We start from the raw sequence: 9,401 nt of genomic DNA, 5'->3' as shown, positions 1-9,401 counted from the left end.
GTCCCCAATTCGAAGTTCAACTTCACCAATCTTTCACTTCGATGTTTAGTAGCCGTTGAGCATGCGAATTATTTTCTAAACTAAAATTTTCTGATTTTCTATATAAATTTCGTTAAATAAAAAATAAATTACCCTGCAAGTTTTAAATAAAAATTTGTAAATTTGAATATCTAGAGAAATAAAAATGTTTTAGAAATTACAAACAATTTATGTAAATGTGTCACATACTTATTAAGTAACAAAAAAAAAAATAAAATGAACGTAATCATAAATTTTTTAAGTTCTTTCTTTTAAATCTAACAATTATATTATAATAATACATATTGTTTGATAATTTTAAAATGTCGTCTGAATTAAATGTAATTATAAGTTTTAATTTGATTACATAACATTGATTTTTGAATGTGCGACGTAAAATTAATAAACTTTATATACATTTTTTAAAAATTAAAACTCTCTTTAGTTTTACGTATTATACAGTTTTAATTACACAAATACTGTATTGTCTGCAATATATTACATTCAATTTTCTTCATGAAAAAAATCTATTATTAGCGTAAAGTATACCTATAAAAACCTATCTTTAAAAAAAGGTAAAAAAAGGCGCCTAGTATGGGCCAGTAGTGAAAAATTACCCATTGCAAACCCATGTAGAATCGTATGAAAAATTACTCATTGCAAACCCATGCAGAATTGTACCATTGCAAACCCATGTAGAATCGTATGAAAAATTACTCATTGCAAACCCATGTAGAATCGTATGAAAAATTATCCATTGCAAACCCATGTAGAATCGTACTACAAAAGTAATGATATCAAAAAAATTGCGCGCCAAGTGAAAGTAGAAACTTGTACCAGTGGAAAATTTAAATTGCAAACCCATGTAGAATAGTACCTATGTAGAATAGTATAATTATAGAGACCTCTCTTCACGCTGGAAGTTGCAAACCCATGTAGAATCGTATAATTATAGACCTCTCTTCACGCTGAAAATTGCAAATCCATGTAGAATCGTATAATTATAGACCTCTCTTCACGCTGAAAGTTGCAAACACATATAGAATCGTAATAAGAAAAAAATAAGACAAAACACAAAAAAACAGAATTAAAAATTAATACAAGCATTAAAAATTAAAAATTTATGCAAAAATTATATAAATTAATACAAATAAAAAAAAATAAAAAATTTAATTTAAAAAACTAGGCACTACTAAATTAAACAATATGCTAAAGTTAATTTTGAAATTTAGCAGTGCCTAGTTTTTTAAATTAAATTTTTTATTTTTTTTATTTGTATTAATTTATATAATTTTGCATAAATTTTTAATTTTTAATGCTTGTATTAATTTTTAATTCTGTTTTTTTGTGTTTTGTCTTATTTTTTTCTTATTATATACCTCTAAGTCCATTGATGACTAATCGTTGCTGCTTATCTAGTTCATTATTAAATATATAAATAAAACAAAAAGTGTGTTATATTATTCCATTTTTAGTAGTAATAGCAAATTATTGACAATTTATGCATGTAAAAAATATTTTTTTGCACTTTACGAATAATGCAGAATAAAAGCGTTGTCATGAAATTGCTAATACATTACGATACATTCTTTTATATAGGACTGATCGAAATGCAATATTAAATGATTAAATATTAATCATAAATTTTATATTATAAAAATCTATTTAGTGAGAATTTTTCAACTACTTTATTTTATATCGAATTTATATTATTTATTTGCTATTTTTTGTAAAAATATTATATAAACATCTTTAGCACCTCTAGGCCACTGCCTCTTTTTAACTTGCGCATCATCAATTTCGATCCAAATATTAGATAATCCTTCTCTACATATGCTTATATAATGATCTTCATCGGTGCACGAACCATCATAAAGAATAGCATTCATCGTCTTGTACAATTGTCCTGCTATTAATACTTTAGTTGTTGGAACAGCACATAAGTTAAATTTGTGTTCTGCTTTTATTAATTTACCATCTTGTGATAAAAATTATATTAAACGAATAACAATTATTTCTCTTGTTAATGTTACTTCATTTTTAAATATTTTATCAGTTCCAATACAACATTCACATGATTCGTTGTGTAAGTGAAACCAATGTGAAAATGTAGCATTTAATAAATCATTAAGATTATAACTTTTTTCCTTTAAATTATCAAGGGAAATTGAAATAGCAATATTATTTTCAACAATAGTTTTTGTATTGCCACATGTTTTGCATCGCTTGGTAGAAGTTACCTGATGTTGTATCAAATTTCTTAAGTAATCATATTTTTCGCAAAGTGCCGTAAGAAAATCATACGCATTTCGTTTTACGATGTTCGAAAAATATTCTCCTAAACATTGCCGTATTGCATAGGTATTTAGATTACGCATTCCATTTTCATATCGATGCATTAATATACGTAAAACATCTGTTTTGTCGCAATTAATCAATTGTTGCCTAATAACATTTAAATGTAATAAACATTGCAATACTGTATTTGCATAACATGAAACCTTGTCTGTATTCTGAAAACCATGTATAACCCAAGCAGTGTTTTGAATTCTTCGATTTGAAGCAATATCTTGAATTTTTTTATCTGAACTTGATTTTTGAACAGAAGCAACTACTTTTGGTAACGCCCATCGAACATCTTTCACTTTATGACAGCGTTCTTTTGACACAGCAATCATTTCTGCTTTTGGATTGTGTATCCGTTTTAAACGATTATATTCAATAATAGCTTCATTGTTAGCAACTACTGCTGAAGGATCAAAGTTAATTAAATGCAATCCTTCTAGAGATGTTACTCGCGACAAGGCAACATAAACTTGACCACAACTAAATACAGAATTGCCAATATCCGTAACAACACTTTGCAAACTTAATCCTTGGCTTTTATGAATAGTGATGCCATAACTTAAAGATAATGGAAATTGTTTTCGTATAACATACGCTCTATCCAATACCTGAAATTTAACCTTTACTCTTTCAATTTCATATTCTAAACCTGATGGTAAAAGAAGTTTAATCTTTTCTACGTCATCAGTAGACTTCTCGTACAATTGAAATTACTTTAGCAATTGTACCGTTTACAAGACCCAAACTAGCATCGATGTTACGCCGAATCATAACTTTTGCTCCAATTTTAATTTTAATTTGTTTTGAAAGCCCAGCTGTTCGAGAATTATCATCATCGTTATTTGACAATACTTTTAATACTTTCTTTTTTACATATGATATACATTCAATCGTATCTTGAGCAATTAATAATATTTCTTTGGAAACAATGCGACTTAACATTGCATCATTAAGGACATTACACATATTACAAGTTGGCAATAAACAAACAGTGTCCGATGGTAAATTGTTAATAAAATCACATAATTCATTTAATCTAGATTCGAAAGAATCAGCTTCGAAAGATATTTTTCTACTCTCTAGAATTTTACAATCAGATTTTGTCACTAAACCAATACGAATTCGCGACAATAACTCACGGTAAGAATCATCTCCTTGCTGGCGCATATTGATTGTCAATTCATCATACTCAAATAATGTAATCCATAAATTAACAGCATTTAAAGAACCAAGACATTTAGCAATTTTTGTATCTGATAAATGTATAAAGATAGGATCTTCGCGTAAAGGAGGTAATTGAAGCAAGTCTCCGAATAAAAGAATATGCTTTCCACGAAACCAACCATCATCGCAATCACTAGTGTCAAAAATCTCAGACAATCGAAGATGTATATATATTAAAGTCAAATTAGATATCATTGACACTTCATCAATTACAAAAAGAATAACATCTTTAAGATCTGCTCGTAAAACTTTCAATACATGATCAGATACTTGTTTATACTTAGGAGTTTGACCATGTTCAACGGGTAATTGAAGCAATCTATGAACTGTCAAACCATCTATATTAAATGCTGCTATACCAGTAGGTGCTGCTACAGCAGTATCTTTGTTGAGATTTTGTTTTATCCAGCATTTAATAGTCTTGATTAAGAAACTTTTTCCAGTACCACCTTCTCCGCTAACATATAATCGTAATATTGATTTATCAGACTCTACAACATTGATAACTTTATTAAATACTCGTTTTTGATCCGTATTTAATTTTACTATCATTTCAGATACATCAATTTTTCGAATAGCTCTATCGCCAAGATCTTTAAAATCTTGCATTGCTTCACCAGCCTCTATATTTTGAATACCTATCGCATTTTCAGGATCATCCTGAGACTGCTCTTTTTGTAAATCGTCATCTAAGCATTGCTGAACTAACTGTTTTGCAGTTTCAAATGCTTTTTGCAATTCTTCTAATCTTTCATGATATTGCAATGCTTCTATAAGATGCAGTTTTACTTTGTGAAACGATTCGGTATAAGTATCGCATTCATTTTTAAGATCCTCTAATTTTCGCCATGGTTTAAACATAAGCAATAACGCAAAGAAATAATTTTCCGGCTGTGTATTAACATTATATCTATAATGATTAATAAGATATCCGCGCTGCCGCCGTTTAAGATAACAACCATTATACTATTTTATAATATTCAATAAACCTATTTTTCGGTTTGATCTTCGAGATATCGTACCACTGTGCAAATTCATAAAGAGACGTATTTTCTAGTTCGTTTGGTCTATGTGGATAATGATCATCTATCAAAGATTGATAAAATATATCTGTAGATTCAGCATCAAGAGCTTCAATTTCTTTGCGACTTTTTAATTTTCTATATCGTATTTGATTAACATTTAACCATCTGATGGTTGTATTTCGATCAGTTCCATGTAAAGGAATACCTAACAATGTATCAGCAGCTTCGAGAGCTCCACATTCTCTATTATTCGTAAATCGCAAAGCAATATTCCAAAGATGACTCGCTAATGATTTGTTTTTGTTATCCTTACTATCAAGAATAGTCTCAGACAATTCACTTTTTCCCGCTTTATTAATATATTTAGTAATATACCAGGTAAGCAGCGATGATTTTTCACCAATAAATTGTATATCCATATTACCTTCCCATGCAATAAGAAGAACAGGATTATAGTCATTTATATTAACTTCATTATCCGTTCGAGGAAGATCATAAAGTCTACTTTTATGTTTCAATTGTTTTCTACCGGCTATCGAAGTTGCCACATCTCTCATATTCAAAGTTTCAGTAACGGGACGAGGAAATCCAAAACGACATCGACGAATAACTTTACGTCCTACTTTTTTAGAGCGAAGACAATAATCGTTATGTATATGTCGCTGATGAGTATCAACACGACTGTATAATAATGGCGAAATATTTTTATCCGGCATTTTGCAGCTTATATGTTGTAAAATAAATTTGGAGACTTCTTCCATAGTAGATTCACCGAAAATCAATGCATTTTTAATCCAAATTAATAAGTGAAAATGTTGTATACCTCTACCTTGATATTCTCGTTGCCAGAAATAGTGCGTTACTTCTCCAATTGGATGATCTTCGGACTTGATAAAGTCAAGCATTGCCCGAAACTTATTATCGAGAAACCTGGATGTTGATACAGGATCTCTAGCAATGAGTACGCTAACGCTTAAAGAAGCGTCATGCCATCCATTTACTTCACGAATATATTCACCTAAATCTTCCCATAACCACTCACTTGGACTTAGTGTTAAAAACCATGTCGCAGGCCCATAATGCTGTGTCATACAATTTAAATCACTCCTCTACGCCAATATTGCTCCGTATAAGTGTGGCAAATATTGTACTCAAATTAGATTCCAACAATTCTTTCGACATTGCGTCTAAGTATTCTGCAGCTGTATAACGAAGTCGCGGATTAGTTACATTCATTTTATGAAAAATTCCACGACTTAATTGACGCATATTTGCATCGTTCAATAAATAAAATAAGTATTGTTGATTTAACTATACTGTGGATGTTTAGATGTCAAACGACATTTAATAAATTCATGATCATGAAGTTTAACCTGTCTAATCTCACGTTGTCCATTAATACCAGAAGAATATAAATCTGGAAAACACATTAAATCTAAATGTTGCTCACGATTATTCAAAGGCAAGTCCTGAATTTTTAACATTTGATATAAGGCTGTCGCAGTTTTATTTGCTTTCTTTTCATATAAGGGATAAATAGTATATTGTTCGTAATAGCCATCGTTTTCAACATTAGTAACTTGAGTTAACATTGCTTTCCGTTGGCCTTCTGTATCATTTTTGATCTCTTCTATCGGATCATTTAATAATTTAGTCTCATCATCAGCCACTTCTGCATTATCTTCTGTCTCTTCCATTTGGAATTCAGAATTTTTTAATTTTGGTAAACGTAAATCATTGTGATTATTTGGCAATATAATATGAGAGTATAAAGTATTGTTGCGCTTTAACCACGTTAAAGCGTCAAATACTTTTTTAACATCAACTACCTCTTCCCAAATAATCTTTGATTTTGTCGGGATACCTCTAACTAATATATATAATTCATGATTAATATTTATTGGATCAGTATTAGAACATAATTTATTCAATGTCTCCTGTAACGGCAGTGGTAAATGAAATGTTCTACCTTTAACTTTTGGTACGATTTGTCTTTGAGGCAACTTTTTATTCATAACAGTTCCCATTTTGAGGACAGTTTGAAACGCTTTAGCTCTCTGTATAAGAATTTTTTCGAATGTATTAAGAGATGATATTACTTCAGGCACCTGATTTGTAAAGAGATTATTTAAGACGCAGTATGCAGGCATTAAGCCCTTACGAAATTTGTTTACACAATAATTACATATATATTGCGCATCAACTTTTTGTTGTTGTACATACGTCATTAAATCTCTCCAAATTTGTGTCTGAAGACTATTGACTTTAGAAACATTTTTTTTATAACACAATCTCTCGCACGATACGCAAACATGTCGTGGTGTGTCCATAGAGCGTTTAGTCAACGCTTTAAATGCTTTACGATATTTAACAATAATATCATCGTCACTCAAAATTATATCAGTCCGTTGCTGTCTGTGCATATCTACTTTTTCCTGTGCAGAAGTCACAATTTCATTCAAAGTGTTTATATCACCATGATTTAATGCATCATCTAAATTTTCCATCTTTCGATAAAAAACTGTAAGTTGGTAAATTAAACGCTTCATATATCTTACTTTTGGAAAATGAGGCGATAATAATTGAACTGGAAGAAACATTCCTTTGCAAAGTGTTAAATCAATATAACAGCTACGCATATGACCCAATTTCTCATTTGAAGTTTTCATAGTACATTTATGAATACTTTGCATCAGTTTTGGTACATTCTTTAAAGTACACGTATTTACGGTTTGGAGAAACTTCTGATAACGATCAATTAAAAGCGGATCGTTAATTTTACAGCTTGCAGTATTACACATCAGTTTTGGTTCATTCTTTAAAGAACATGTATTTACGGTTTTGAGAAACTTCTGAGAACGGTCAATTAAAAGCGGATCGTTAATTTTACAGTTTGAAGTATTACACGACCAAGATTTTTTAGCTCGTTCTGTTATTAATGGTAATATGTTTACTACTTTTCCTTCTACATTCATTACCAAAGGTTCTAATGGATTTACATCATGATGATATGTAGACTCGATGAAATAATTTTCAGATGAGGCTGTATGTCTAGATTCGCCACATAGCGCAGTTAATTTGTCTTCAATTGTAGAACAATCTGCGATAAGAGTTAAATACACTTCTGATTTCTTTTTAATCGAACTTAACATTTTGTATATATTGCGAATATAATTTTTTCTAATACACATGCACCAACGTACAATTTTTTGGGCTTTTAATCGTTTCTCTATATGACCTTTAATATTGATTTTTTCAATAATATTTGTTATAAATATTTCTGACGAATTACGAAGTTTTATGGTGTTTTTCGACTAGAATTGTTCATACTTTTTAGTAATTTTTTTGACAATATTGCAAGTTTTTATTTTAAATGTAGATTTTGTCTTAATTTTGTTCTGTTTTTTTGTCTGATAATGTCGCTTATTATAAAGCCATTTGTGATTAGGATCCAATCTTTTTTGTCTATCTCGTTCATGCTCAAAGTTTTTCGAATAACGCATACGCTTTTGTGCGCGTTTATTTTCTAAATCTTGTTCATATCGATATCGATCTTTAATGCGTTCATCTTCTAAGTTCCGTTGATATCGATTACGCTTTTTAGTGCGTTTATTTTCTAAATTTTGTTCATATCGATCACACTGTTTAGCGCGATTATCTTTTAAATTTCGTCTATATCGATCGCGTTGTTTAGCGCGATTGTCTTTTAAATTTTGTTTATAACGATCGCGTCGTTTAGCGGATCTATCTTCAAAGCTCTGTTTATACAGATCGTGCTGTTCAATGCAATTATTCTCGGAATCTTGCTCATATGAATCATGTTTTTTAGCCTGATTATTTTCTAAATCTTGTGTATAGCGTGCACGTTTATTTACACAGTGATTATTCAAATCATGCTGCTTAATTTCTTCATAAATATTGTTTGTTTTCATGAAATTCTTTGGAGAATTTTCCATTAATTGTAATTGATTATTACTTAATTCTTTTTTACATTGATAAATATGACGTTGCTTTTCTAAACGATTCAAACTTTGTTGTTCCGTCTCACATCGACGTATAGGGTTTGCTTCAGTTTCTCTTGCTTTTATTACTGCTAATGGAAGCACTTTTTGAAGAGCATTGTGGATCTTGTGGAAAATGCTCGATAACATTAGATTCAAAAATCTTAATTAAATGCAAACGCATTAAACTGTGGTCATATTTTATTTTTTCGGGTTTAATATTGAATAACAATGAAATTGCAAAGGCTATTGCAAAAACCCCGCAATCGCTACCGTTTGGTTGGTATTGTACAGTAGGAAATTTAACAGGAATTTTTTCAAAGTTATATGTTGGAAATAATCTTTTCAAGAATTGTTCATGATGTCTATGCAATTTTTTATTATTTAATGAATCATAAATAAATATATTTTTTGTATCGTAATAACTACACACCCAATGTCCATCTGATGGACCTGATGAACTATGTAATATTTGTATATGCTTTTTATCAATTGGCATAGGCTGAATAGTATCAGGAAGTTGTAATCGCCATGTTTCGACAGGTCTATAATCTGAACAATTTTGCAATAAATTGTCAAAATATTCCATATGTATATCGGTTAACCATTCACCTCGAATGATTATATCTTTATCCTTAGGTGATAGAATTCTATGCTTTTTTGTCTTTACAGACATTATTTATATATATTCGATAAAAATATAATAATTACAAAGATACAATTTTTTTGAAAATATGTAATAATTTATCGGCGCACAGCAGCCACTTTTTGTAGGCGCACAGCAGCC

The 9,401-nt window shown here is 30.0% G+C and overlaps 1 pseudogene; it reads right to left on the bottom strand.

Annotated features, from left to right (window-relative positions):
- Window positions 1–1,727: 1,727 nt before the first annotated feature.
- LOC145948611 (uncharacterized) lies at window positions 1,728–7,588 on the bottom strand (annotated as a pseudogene).
- Window positions 7,589–9,401: the final 1,813 nt, after the last annotated feature.

The sequence above is a fragment of the Prenolepis imparis genome, unplaced genomic scaffold (genome assembly GCF_030444845.1).
Source record: "Prenolepis imparis isolate NDT839.2.m4 unplaced genomic scaffold, iyPreImpa1.0 SCAF_496, whole genome shotgun sequence".
In the NCBI taxonomy this organism is placed as follows: Eukaryota; Metazoa; Arthropoda; class Insecta; order Hymenoptera; family Formicidae; genus Prenolepis; species Prenolepis imparis.
Note: the sequence above shows the minus strand (reverse complement) of the source record. Positions and strands in the feature narration are given on the sequence as shown.